A 14003-nucleotide genomic window follows, 5' to 3' on the forward strand; every position below is an offset into this window, starting at 1 on the left:
TATTATGATGAATGCCAAAATGGTATAGCCCAGATATGCCTTAGGAATGTCGTATATTTCCAGGAAGATGTCATTCATCATACAGGCAAAAAGGTTTTTAAATTCTTGTGAGGTAATGTTGTCGGCCATATTACACGAATTACTCAAAATTTGTTAGTCAATTTTAAGGTGTAAAATTATCAAGTACCTTTACTTGAAACACTATGCTTACCTTTCGTGTAGTAGCCCTTTTCAGCCAGCAGGTGGCGTTGGTACAGCTCCGAAACAGGGCCTGCTGGCGATCTTGGCTGGAGTCGGAGGGAGATGGCGGAATGGCGGAGATGGCGGAAATCGGAGCTAGCACTCTCCTGCCTCTTTCGCTGGTCTGGGGCTAAGCTAGGGAATTGAGATAGGACTAGCTGCTCCCTTTTTCGGGAATGGAACCGTGTAGGTGTTCCCTGGTTATATGGAACTTTGCAGGCGGGTTTAGGTACCCGCCAGCTAGGGAGGAGACGGCAGGAGCCGCCCAGGCCTTTGGAGTTTGCCCCACGTGAGCGCCAGATATTGGAGAAATTATTTTGGCCACTCCACGTAGTTAAAAGGATATTTATTTAATGGCGTAACTCACAAATTAAGTAATGGGTAGGTCGCAGGGTCTGGGGAAGGTGTAATGCAGTCCAGCGGTGTTCTCCGGAGCTCTACACAGTCAATCTGCACCGGTCAGCGTCCCGGCACCGAGAGAACGCCCAGAGCGAGCGCTGGCCCATCCAGCTCTCGAGTCCCCAGGCGCCTCCCCTCGCCCCGCCTCGTAGGCATGACAGTTGCCAGAGTCTCAATGGGGGTTGGAACTTCCAGAACCAAGCTGGAATGGCTACCCACTACAGTAGCCATTTGATCAGGCATCTGTTGTACGGTTACAGGATAAATTAAGGGTGACTGTGTGAAAACAGGCTTTCTTTCTGCAACCTTATGATCCCGACTTGAAACAACTTCACTGTTAATTTCTTCTGTCTGAATTTTTACAGGTTTAACAAGTTCTTCTAAAGCTGTTATCCTGGCACTTAAATTGACTATCTTTTTAAATATTAAAATGTGGATTAGTATAGTGATAAGGTGCATAATTCCACCAATACTAATATTATATAGTTGTTCCATTATCAGACTGCCTAAAATTTCAAACAAAAACCAATTTTCTTCCAATGTACACATAAAACCCATTTGTTTTTTAATGTGGAAAAAATTCTCTTTTAGATAGTTTCCTTTAAAACATCTGATATGTTATGACTTACCAAATCTGCGTAGAACAGTAGAAATCTGAGGGGATTTTCAAAGCAGCCACCTAGTGTCCCAGGTGTAAATCCAGAGAGAGAGAGAGAGAGAGAGAGAAGAGAGAACGCACAAGAAAGCGTAGCCGGCTAAAGTTTAAATGCAGCCACGTGTTCCCTCTTGTGCCGAGTCAAGGCTTGGGTCTGGCTTCCTTAAGCTCCGACCACGTGCGTTGGCTTTACAGGCAGGGCCCTGTTCGGCAGGGCAGGTCTGAGTTGTTTGTAGCACCGGCTTTAAGCAAGCTGCTCACAGACCTAGGTCCGGGCTAGAAGCTGCCAACCGGACTAGGAAGCTGGCAGCTCAGACTAGGAAGCCGGCGGCTCGGACTAGGAAACCGGCAGCTCGGACTAGGAAGTCGGCGGCTCGGACTAGGACGCCGGCCGCTTCCTGCCGCTTCCTCTGCCGCCTGCCGCTGCCTGCTGCCCTTGCAGGAAAGCGGACCTGCTGTCAAGCCAAGCGGTTTTTAATGGATTCTTGTCATGTTGGGCGCCAGATATTGAAGTAACTAACTGTCTTATTAAATAAGAAACACAGAAACAATGTAAAGGAGAAAGCCGAGAGGTCAGAGCTCAGAGCTAAAATCTCACCCTTCCTCCTGCTGTCCCAGCTTCGCGAAAGAGACCTACTTCCTGTCTGTTCGTTTTTTTTATAGTATGTTGTTCTGCCTTCTCATTGGTTGTAAACCCAAACACATGACTGCCTCGTCACTGTCTGAATGTACAGCCCCCTAGATCTTAAAGGCATATGTCTCCAATGCTGGCTATATCCCTGAACACACAGATATCTATGGGATTAAAGGCGTGTGCCACCACCGCCACACTCTTGCTATGGCTCTAATAGCTCTGACCCCCAGACAACTTTATTTATTAACATACAATCAAAATAATATTTCAGTACAATTAGATTACCACCACATGTGTGTGTGTGTACATATATACCTAGTTTAAATGAAGTTATGCCAGTCAAAGCTCCCATGAGAGCCAAAGACTATTGCTACAAGCTGCAGGGCAATGGAATGGGATGGAATTCAGCTACTATCACAAAAGCTACTACTTGGAAAAGGTAAGGACTTTGCCAAAGGTCAAGCCATGGCTTAAGAAGTCTTGGTGATATTTTATATATATATTAGCTGGATCCTACAATGATTTTTTTGTGTGCTTCCAAGAACTCCTAACAGTGTATTTATCTAAAATACCTATCAAGCTTACAAGGCCCAATGATCTCTTGAACTAAAGCAACACTCTTATGGAAACAACGCCTGTCTCCTAGGTCAGGCAGATAGCTTTATTTCATGTGCAATTCAAGCTGAGACCCTCCTTTCTTATACAGTCTTACTAACATTACAGACTCCTAACTTCTTACCTAACCGTTTCTGGGAATGTAGACTAAGAACATAAAATTGTCTTCTTGATATACTAATATTAGCTCTCAGTTCATCTCCTCCTTTAACCACTCCCTTTGTGGGTTGTAAAAGAAAGCCTAACAGTTACTGCCTGAGGAAAATTCTTACCTGCATTTATGGCCTTGTAGGAATTCAAGCCTGGTGACCTGGCTGGAAAGGGAGGATTGCTATTGCTTAGGTTTATAACTAAATACCCTAGAGAACTTGAAGAGGATGGACTGAGAGTTATAAGGAGTATTTTGACAAGAGAGAACTTGAGGACAAGATGGAAGATGAGGAAGAGCCAGATGGGGAAGTACTAGCTGGGTAAGAACGAGATGAGAAGGACCTAGATGAGGCAGAATTAAGATGAGAGAATTAAGACAGAACTTAGAGGGGTCAGCAGAAAAAGGTAGAGAAATCAGGCAAGAAAGGAGCTAGGCACAAGAACAGAACTGAAGCTGTGTAGATAGGATTTTATCTCAGGGGAATAAAATAGATGGACAAAGAGCTTGGTGTACTTAGATTCATTTCCCGAAAATAATTCTCGCCATTTATAGTTTCTCTTCTGTCCCCCTGGGAAGAATATTATTAAAGCCTTAATAATATTCGAGATCATCTATCAAAACCCTTCCCTTCCAGTTTTTATTTGTAGTAGGATAACAGCAAGAGACTTTCAAAAATATGTGTATTGTTGGCATAGACCTTGGTTGCCTCCTGATACTTAAAGGTAAAACCCTTTGCTAAAGAAATTACTCATTTCAGACACAGGACATGGAGAAATCTAGTGCAAATGACCTGAAGACGTCCCCTCCCTGAAGTCTAGCTCTTACAGTAGAGCAAAGTGTTATGCAAGCTGCTGAAAGAGAAAAGTAATATTCTTACCCAGCTGTAAGGGATGCAACAATAATCAGCAAGATATTTTCAGTGATGCAATAGGGGCACTGTTATGATAGGAATAACCAACAACTGTTTAACTGCACTTAAGCCACACTCAATGGAAAACCATACACCTCTGGTGTTATAAACCTAGCCAATTTCCTGTGGCTGGAGAGGTCACAAGCCCCAGAAGAGAATCTACTACTGCAATTTTCCTAAACCAATAGAATTTCTAAGTATAGTATAAATACCTATCTTTATACTTACAGATAACTTTAACACTCATTCCTAATCCCTAAAATCTAGATTCTTTAGATATTCTGCTCTATAATTTATTAATAAATCAAGTCAATATGTACTTTTATAAACAAAACAAGAACATAAAGATGTCTTCTTTATAAGTCCTAATCTGAAAGATAATGTTATTTGGTGAATTATTGAATGTTAAAATAACATTTTAATTATTTGTCATTGGGTGTAGGGTGTAAAATATTTTTAATGGAGAGGAGGTAAGGAAACTTGCTCAGTTATTAAGGATCTGGGTTTGATTGAAAGATCATTGTTCAATGAATAAGGTAGGAAAATGAGGGAGGATAATATCTAACATTATCTTCAGGCCTACACACACACACACACACACACACACACACAATGGAAAATTAATAAAGTGAGACCATTACAGAAAATCACAACTAATCAAAATGAAGAGTTGTGGAGCCCAGTCCCAATGGATACATCTACAAAATACTCTGGCATCTAAGCCTCAGGGAACATTGCAGAAGAGGACGCATAAGAAACCTCTGCAACACCCAAATCTCTAAGATGTTATCTCAAACTTGATAGAGAAGTGTAGAATAATTCAAATAGGAAGAACCATATTAAGTATCAACAATAGTAACAATGAACATGATAATGGCAGTTACCAAACACTGAACATTATTTATATGCAAGGCACTCTGACAAATAGATTATTCATTAGTTTTTCAGAGGAAAAAAATTCCTAGTAATTATAATTTTAATTAGCAACAAGGGAATTAATGCTTAAATGTGTTCAATAATTTCCCTAAGTTTTAGCTAGTAAGAATTGAAACTGGTTTAAAATCTAAGATTATACCATTCAAGAACACATACATCTTAGCTACATGTCTAGAATTATGTTTTTGAAAGACCTTCTTGGCAGCAGTATAGAATTGGTTGAAGGAGATGCCAAAGTGGATGGGGCAAAGTCCATTTAGCCTCAGCCCTACACAAAGAACTATAGGCAACTAAGGAATCTACAGAATGATTGAAATAGTCTTACCCAGGGAAGAGCACACCAACTGGTTATCTAATATCCAATGATCAGTCCTGGAAACATACATACCAGTAGCATTATACAGACTGAGTAGGTTGTATTTACAAATACTTATGTTTATATACATTCATATATACAAGTAACAACAATTAATAAATAAAAAAGAAGCCGTGATTTGAAAGACAGCAATGATGGGTATACGTGAGGTTTGTAGGGAGGAAAAGGAAAAAATAAATGATATAATTATAATATAAAAATTTTTAAGATAGAAAAATGAGAGAATAGGTAAGAAATATAATAGTCTTGTGCATTTATTATTTTTCCTACAAGTCACATGTCTAGCTAAAGTTCAATATTTGTTAAAAAGAAATAACTATAAACTGCATTGAAAAGGAAATTAGCAATAATGTCCACATTCTTTTTATGGCCCAGATGGAAGCTAGAGAGATTCAGGCTATGAAATTTATGGAAATCCATATGAAATATGAAGTACTGTAAAACCTACATTGTTTACTTCTTCAGTCTCACATATTCCATCATCATTTCAAATTGCCTATAATATCCAAATATTTGATTTTTCTTGATAAACTTCTGTTATGAATGGCTTTAATTAAGAGAAATTAGACTACGACAGGTGGTGTAGAGTAGGTGACTTACTACTCTGTTATTAGCAAGGATTAATATAGGGGAGGAATCCTCAATGTTGATTTTTCTCTACCTCTGATATTGAACTTGGAGCGAAATGAGTCATCAGCATGAGCACTTAGGGAGGAAAACAGAATATGAAGAAGAGAAATAAGTAAATGGAAATTAGGGATGGGCAGGAACATATAAATGTCCTTAAATCCTTCTAAGACCTTTAATTCTAGGGTTGGCATACCAGAGAAACTGCTCCTATTCCTGGTCAAGAATTCAAAGAACTTATGAGGGAAACATCCAGACATAATGGAAGGAACTTTTGGCCCATATATAAGCTTTTTCCAAAAACTAAGGCAATAGTGCTCTGTACTTGCCACCCTGCACCAAATTCAAGATATAAATCACTATGTTGCTCTTTCACATCTTCTTACCAAGACATACACTCGTGTAACTTACACTCCTTCATTCCAAAACACTCACTATAGTCATTGGTGCTTAGCTCAGTTGGCATGGAATAATTTTGAGGTTGCATGTTATGTTCAGAACATATTTTAAAAGGTTTCCTTTTACATCTTATAAAACCAGACATACTACTGAGATATTATTTCATTAAGTTTATCTTAATATTAACTCAGGGTTTTGCTGTCTGTTTCTGTAACATACAATGTCAGCGAAATTCTGGAGTCTATCTCACTCCAAATAGGTCTGAATATCCATGTGCTAAACAAATGAATGAATGCCACATGGTTTCATTCCTATCTCCTTATCTTAAAATGGTAGAGAAATGTAGAGAGCTGTGTGCAGCCATGCCTTAAAGATAGCGCTGGCTTCCTCCTTCCACCCTCCACGGTGAGTGCTCTCTGTGATAAGCAACTCCTTATTTCGCTAAGGCTGAGGATTAGGCTTGCTTCCACGCACCTGGACCTATCCGCAGTACCCACGTAGCAGATTGGGGTTGGCTGCCCAGAAGCTATTTAGGTTGTGGGTTGGCTTTCCCCGGGGTCAGAAGTCAGAAGATTGTTTCAAGGTTCCTGAATAAACTGCTTGGGGAAGAGCCTGGTGTTGCTTCTTCCTTGCTGGTCGAGGTGGATGTGACAGAGAAATACTCATCAGAATGAAATCTGTAAACTACATCTAAAATAATCATATTTTCTATTCTAAACACAAAGATGTTAGATGTACTTAAACCTTTAAAAGTCAAAAACTTTATAAAGTAGATTCTAATTTTTTAATTTTTGAAATTAAAATATGATTTTATCATTTTCCTCTTACATTTATGCATTTCAACCCTTTAGGGTTGACCACTTGATAATGGATAATCATTTCTCAGTTGCCTATAGTTTTTGTCTAGAGTTAGGACCCTGTGAGATGATCCCCTTCCATGTTACCGTGTCCATTAGTGTCATCCTTATCCAGGTCTTGTTAAGGCAGTAATGTAAATGGAACTTCATGGGAATATCTTCCTTGAAATTTATAACATACAAAATCCCACAGAAAACTTCCTGTTCATCTGGCTCTTACAGTCTTTTCATGCCCCTCTTTTACTATGATCTCTGAGCCTTCGGTTCAGGAATTGTCTTGTAGATGTATCATTTGGGCCTGGGCAATATATAATCTCTTGTCCTCTGTGTTTTAATCAGTGTGGTTTTCTGTGGTCTCTATCTTTTGAGGAAAAAAAAAACATTTCTTTAATGAGACATATTTAACTATGAGTATATCTTGGGAATTTTATTGCTGTAAAGAGATACCAACTCTTATAATATAAAACATTTAATTGGGGTGGCTCACTTACAGTTTCAGAAATTCAGTCCATTGTTATGACAGGAAGCATGGTGACATGCAGGGAGATGTAATGCTGGCAGCTGAGCGTCCCACATCTTGCAGGCAACAGGAAGTTAACTGAAACACTGGAAAGTATTATTACTTTTTCAGACATCCTTACTGTTATTTTCCCACCTCATTTCTTCTTCTGTATTCATCTCCTTCCCTCCTCCATAATTAAAGGCCCTACTTTTTTTCCTATCCCCCAGTTGACATCCCTTGAACCCTGCTAGTCTCTAGTTCTCATCTCCCCTGCTCCAGGATGCTTTTCTACTTTGCTGCTTTCGGCAGTTATTCCAGGTTATATACTCAAAAGATTGGGAGCTAGGAACTAAAGATGAGAGAAAGCAGCTAGTTATCTTTCTGGGTGTGGGTTATCTCGTTCTCATGATCTTTTCTATGTCTATCCATTCACCTGAAAATTCCATTTTACTTTTTGTTCTTCGTTTTATTTTTGATGGTAATAGTCTCTCTATTTTCTTTTTTTAAGGGTCCCAACTGCATGTGAAAGAGTCAGAGATACCCCCACACCCACTGTTAGGAGTCCCACAAAAACACCAAGCTAACAACCATAACTTATTTGCAGAGGACCTAGCAGAGATCCATGCAGGCTCTGTGATTGCTGCTTCAGTCTCTGTGAGTCCTTGTGAGCTCTGCTTAGTTTTTCTGTGGGCCACATTCTCCTGGTGTCCCCAACCCTCTGGCTCATAAAATTCTTCTTCCTCCTCTTCCATGGGGTTCCCCAATCTCCAAGGAGAGGGACCTGATGGAGACTTCTAATTTGGGCTTCTCCAGCTTGGGCTCTGTTTCTGACTAATGTTTGTCTGTGGTTCTCTGTATCTGCTCCCATCAGCTGCCAGAGGAAGCTCTCTGATGATGACTGAGCTAGGCACTGATTTATGATTATAGCAGAATACCCTTAGGAATGATTTTCTTGATATTTTTCTTGCCTAGTCCTCTGGGCTATCCAGCCTTCCAATCCTGGTCATCCAGGCAGTGTCAGGCATGGGTTCACTTTGCTTGCATGGGCCTCAAATTAGACCAGTCATTGGCTGGCCATTCCACAGGTTTTGCGCCTCCATTGCCCCAGCATTATAGGCAGGAGAGGTTGAAGGTCAAAGGTTTGTGGCTGGGTTAATATCCTACTATTGGAAGCTACCTGGTTACAGAAGATGGCTGTTTTCTTCATAGCTGGATAGTATTCCATAGTGTATATGTATCACATTGTCATTATTCATTGTCAGTTGAAGGATATGCATGATGTTTCCATTTCCTTGTTATTGTGAATGTAACAGCAATGAACATGGCTGAAGAAGTATCTATGGAGACATATGCTGAGTCTTTGGGCATCTGCCAAGGAGTGGAAGGGCTGGGTTATACCATAGATTTATTTTTAGTTTTTTGAGATTCTCCACACTGATGTCCATAGTGACTGGATCAGTTTTCCATCCCTCCAATTGCAAATGATTGCTTTCTTTTCCCCACATGCTCTCCAATACATGTTGCCAGTTCTGTTGATCAGCTAGCTTGGAAAGGTGAAATCTCAAAGTTGTTTCAATTTTAATTTCCTTAATCTTCAGGACTAAAGGTTATTTTTGAGATTTTTCTTATCCATTTTTATTTCTTATTTAGAGAACTTTCTAGATTCTAAGTCCATTTTGGAATGGATTGCTGGTGTTTTGTTTGTTTGTTGTTGTTTTGACTCTGTTTACAAGAGAATACTATCATTACAAAAACATGTTTGTTTAAATGAGATAAAAATCATTACAAAATCATGCCATGAAAATTGCTAAGTAAGCAATAAGAAGACATTCCATGTTCATAGATAATTTGAAAACCTAATTAGAAAAAGAATAGCACTATCAATGTGCTGAAGATTATATATAATTAGCCATAACATTGTTTCAAAAAAACTCTAATAATTTTCTGGAACAAGGGGTATACATAATATCTTGAAATGACATTTTTGACATTTCAACTAAGGAATTGTTGACTAATAATTGATCCAAGGACAAACTGATTAGAAAAATTTCTGCTAGCTTAGGGGTAAAATGAAAGAGAGAAGAGATTTATTCAATAAAACATGTAAATGCTAGGAGCAGAGGCAAGGCATGTATGTCTGCTGACATTATGAATGGAAAATAGTTTGTGAGATCCAGGATCTAATACTAATAAATTAAAAGCATAGAGATGACTTGTAGAAGATTACTATATACATGATACAATGGAAAATTGAATTCGCATCATAAATTTAATAAGTAAATGAACATGGCAGAATAACAGTAATTTGATTTGGGATAAAGGACTATTAAAAGTTCTGTAGGGGAGACACTTAAACTAAAATCCAGAGTATCCTCTTCTTACCAAAAGTCAACTGTCAGAACAAAGGTAGGATAGAAAAGATAAGAACGTGTGTATATGTGAGGGAAGCTACACAGATTCCACAAACAAAACTCTTGCTGAGATTTTTCTCAGCCAGCCTCCCTACAGCTCCTGTGTCACAGGTTATGAGAAATGTTCCTGAGATAGAAAGAAGACACAACAGTGAAGCCTTTATTTTCTTTGAACAATAATTCTCAAAGTGCCAGCATGGTGGTGCACAGCTTTAGTCCCAACAGAGGCAGAGGCAGGCCCAGCTCCATGAATTCCAGGCCAGCCTGGTCTGCAACGTGAGTTCTACACCAGCCAGGGCTACACAGGAAGACCCTGACTCAAATTAATTAATGCTAAGGAGTTACAGATCCTACATGAATTCCTGAGTTATGGTCATGTTTAGCTAGTTTCTTAACTGCTCACAATGCAAATGGAACAAAGCTCACAAGCCCATCCTTCCATTCATGGCAAGTTTCATTAGCCACTGAGATGACAAATCAGCAAAGTAAAACTTGCATAAGTTTTATCCGTTCTAAATATAACAGCCCCTTTCTACTCTGTGGATGTTATTTATCCGTTTTTCCCTACTTCTCATTCATTTAAATATACCATGGCTAATTTAGCAGAAACTACATGACTGTGTTTAGTTCGATTAAAAAGCAGTTAACATGCCCTATAAATATTTCCTTTAAAGTCAAATCATGAATGGAACTCATTGATGCTTCTATTTGTTCATCAGGCAATGTTCTTTATTTTTCTGTTGTTTCTGATATTTGCTCTAGAAGCTGAAAAATGGCAGTTTTGAGTTTCAAAAAGGGTACATACAAGCATCTGATTGGGGGAAATATTACTAAAATATTTTCTGTTTTGTCTCCCTTAAAAGAATTTTTGGACTTTACATAGGTTTCATTCAGTCATTTTTTCATGATTTTAAGAATTATTTGTTCTATCATTTCAATGGACATTTTTTAAACATAGCTTTACTCTGGCCCTGCTTAAAAGGCATTTTGAGGTTTGATATACACGATATTTTTATATTCCTCTACCAAATAAATAATTCTTATCTGTTGTACAATGTTTTATTTTTAATTTTTAAGAATCTATGCATTATTTCATGAATGTAGAAAGAATAAGTATGTGAAGATGAATATCGGGTAAAATGAGTGTCTACTCTGTCAAAATATCACTTTCATTAGATTTTTAAAATATTTCTAGAGAAAGCATTTGTAACACAATGTGAAAAATGTAAGGTGATAAAAGGAATACTTTCCACATAAAAAATGCTTTCTCAGCATTATTTCCAAAAGTACCCATGTTCTTCCTATTACAGATTTTACAATATACCTAACTTTTTTTTTTGTTTCGTTTTTGTTTTTCGAGACAGGGTTTCTCTGTGTAATTTTGGTGCCTTTCCTGGAACTCACTCTGTAGACCAGGCTGGCCTCAAACTCACAGAGATCCACCTGCCTCTGCCTCCCAAGTGCTGGGATTAAAGGCATACACCACCACCGCCCGGCTTCTAACTTGATTTTAACCATTATAAAAATTTTATCTTTATTAATTTTTAACTTAGCATGCAAACTAATACATTTCATCATGGAAGCGACATATGTACATGTCATATAATTGGCTGCCATTCTTTCCTCTCCCCACCATCCTGTTCCATCTGGTGTTCCTCATTTCTCCAATCAGTTGGCACTCATCCTTCAGGTTGCTGTCACATGAACTCCATTATCTTCCCTTTTTCCCTCATCTTCTATGTTCTCTTCCTTCTTCCTTATGGGCTCCTTTCTAGTTTAATGCACGTTAAAACGCACACACACACACACACACACACACACACGCACACGCACACGCACACGCACACGCACACGCACACACACACGTATACGCACACGCATGCACATGCACACACACTCAATTTTAAATATGACTAAAAGACATGAAGTATTTAAGTTTCTGAGTCTAGCAAGTTTGACTTAATATGAATGGCTTCCAGCCCCGTCCATTTTTCTGCAAATGTCATGATTTTATTACTTAATTTTTATTAAGTAAAAGAAGTAATGTCAGAGGATTCCACAAAGCATTAAACCTGATGTATGTAAGTGTGATTTTATTTTTACTGAAACTTTTGTCATACTTTACAACAGACTTCTGAAGATTTTAATGCATTAAAATTAGTTGATTTTCATTATTGTATGTTAAAATTTATATATAATTTACTTGTTCCTTTCAACTCTTCTGCTCACATCAAATACTTTTTATGCTGTCTGCGTATTGAATACTGTGCCTCTATGCTACTTTGGAATTACTGGGTCATACACTTATCAATACATTAATATCAAGATGGGTTTTCATCTTTGAAAAATGAGCTGTGATTTTTTTAATAAAAAATAAATTCGCTGTTATTTATTATACTTGACAAGCTACTCAGCTTGGTAACATTTAGTGATGTCCAAGATAAAGACGATTTAGTTAGTATTTTGAAGCCCTGTGTCCCTAGTGAATTTGGCACTGTTTACAGTTGTTTATTTTGCCTGACTCAAAATGATAACAACAACAATATTAAACTGGTGCATTAAAGAATTGTCTGTATGAATCCAGCAATGGGCTAATAATATTAATTAAAGAAATGTTCCCTTGTTCTTTAGTAAATTTGATACATTGAATAAGTTATAAATTAAAATAATTAGCTTAATGTACTTTTAATTCAACTGGGAAAATATTTTATAATACATAAAGTACATTAGTTATTAATGTAATATAGTAAATTGTTTCTAAAATGAAAACAGAACAAAAATTGAATTATTTGCTGTATTCTTCTCACTAAATAATATCACTTTTAAAATCTATTGAATAAAAAATAAGTTTCCATATTTTATTTATAGTCATACAAGAAGAAACACCATTATATAAATTTTCTAGACATCAACATGTGTGTTTGAAATATCACATGAAACAGTCTATTTTGGATTATGGACTAATTTCCAAGTACATGCTTTCAAAACTAATCTACAAAAATACATTGTATGAAAATTTTTAATTAAAAAATGATACACAAATAAGAATCACCATACACATATATTTTCAGAAAAGGACAAAAAATTCAAAGTTAAATTTCAAAATAGCTAAGGAATTTTGTTCATGTGTATGTATTAATAAAGTACTTAAATTATGCTGAGAGCTATGATAACAGATGTGTGGCTAGAGTATTTTAGAAGGCTAGAGATATGAAGCAGAATTTTAAAGAAGAAAGTGAAGAGGTAATAAATGGAACAGAAATCAGAGTTAAAGAACTACGCATTTATCAGAAAAGAGTGGGCCAAATGAGTGAGTCAAGCTTACCCATTGCTATTTTATTCTGACTTCAAAACGCTTTTTACTTCAGTTGTGTGCTGTGTTTCTTGTGAGCCCTGCACATGCATGCCTGTAGCCTTTGGCTGTTATATGCTGCTTCTACAAAACCAACTCATAACCTTGATATTTTTGCTTCCTTTTGATGGGGATGATGAGAAAAAAGCTTTGCCATTATGCTCACCATATATGGAAGGCCACAAACAGCAGAGTGCTTTGCTTCTCCTACTAAAGCAAGGCAGCTTTAAAGGGATTTCTAACCTACAAGAAAACCTGAAAGAAATGACTTGCAAGGAAAAAAATCGATAGTTACTTTACAAGGCCAAGTTTTTAATGCACCAAGTAAATAAATAAATAAACCTAAGGGGAGAATGAATACTAGCCCAGAGAGAAAATAGCCATATCACATATATCTGGCAATTAGATTTGATTGGTGAAATGCTTTGAATTTGAAAAGTGCTACATATTTTATGGTGCTATGTTACTGATCATTGCAACTAGAGACCAATTAACTTTCCTGAAAGTTTCTCATCTTACTACTCAAATTAAATCTGTAACAGTGGATGGAGAAAGCACACAGCATATCCAAAGGTTTTCTTCTCCATGAATGTCGTTCAGTAAACTAAAAGAATATCCAAAGGTTTTCTTCTCCATGAATGTCGTTCAGTAAACTAAAAGAACTGTGCAAGCTTAACTAGACTGCCACATTAAAAAAAAAATTCCACATTTATCAGAAAGATCTTATTGGGAATATGCAGATTTCAAATATAAAAACTATTTGAGTACTAGGAAGCTTTAAAGTCAAGATCATCTCAAGCTCAACTGACCATCCCCCAAGTGCCAAATGAAGATACTTCCTGGAAAAAAAGTGTTTTTCTGGATGAATGAGTGGACAAATGAATTTTCTGGCCTAAATTATGATTTATATATCCTAAAGTATTGTGGTGAGAAGAGTAT

Source organism: Peromyscus leucopus, chromosome 2, assembly GCF_004664715.2.
Source record: "Peromyscus leucopus breed LL Stock chromosome 2, UCI_PerLeu_2.1, whole genome shotgun sequence".
Taxonomy (NCBI): domain Eukaryota; kingdom Metazoa; phylum Chordata; class Mammalia; order Rodentia; family Cricetidae; genus Peromyscus; species Peromyscus leucopus.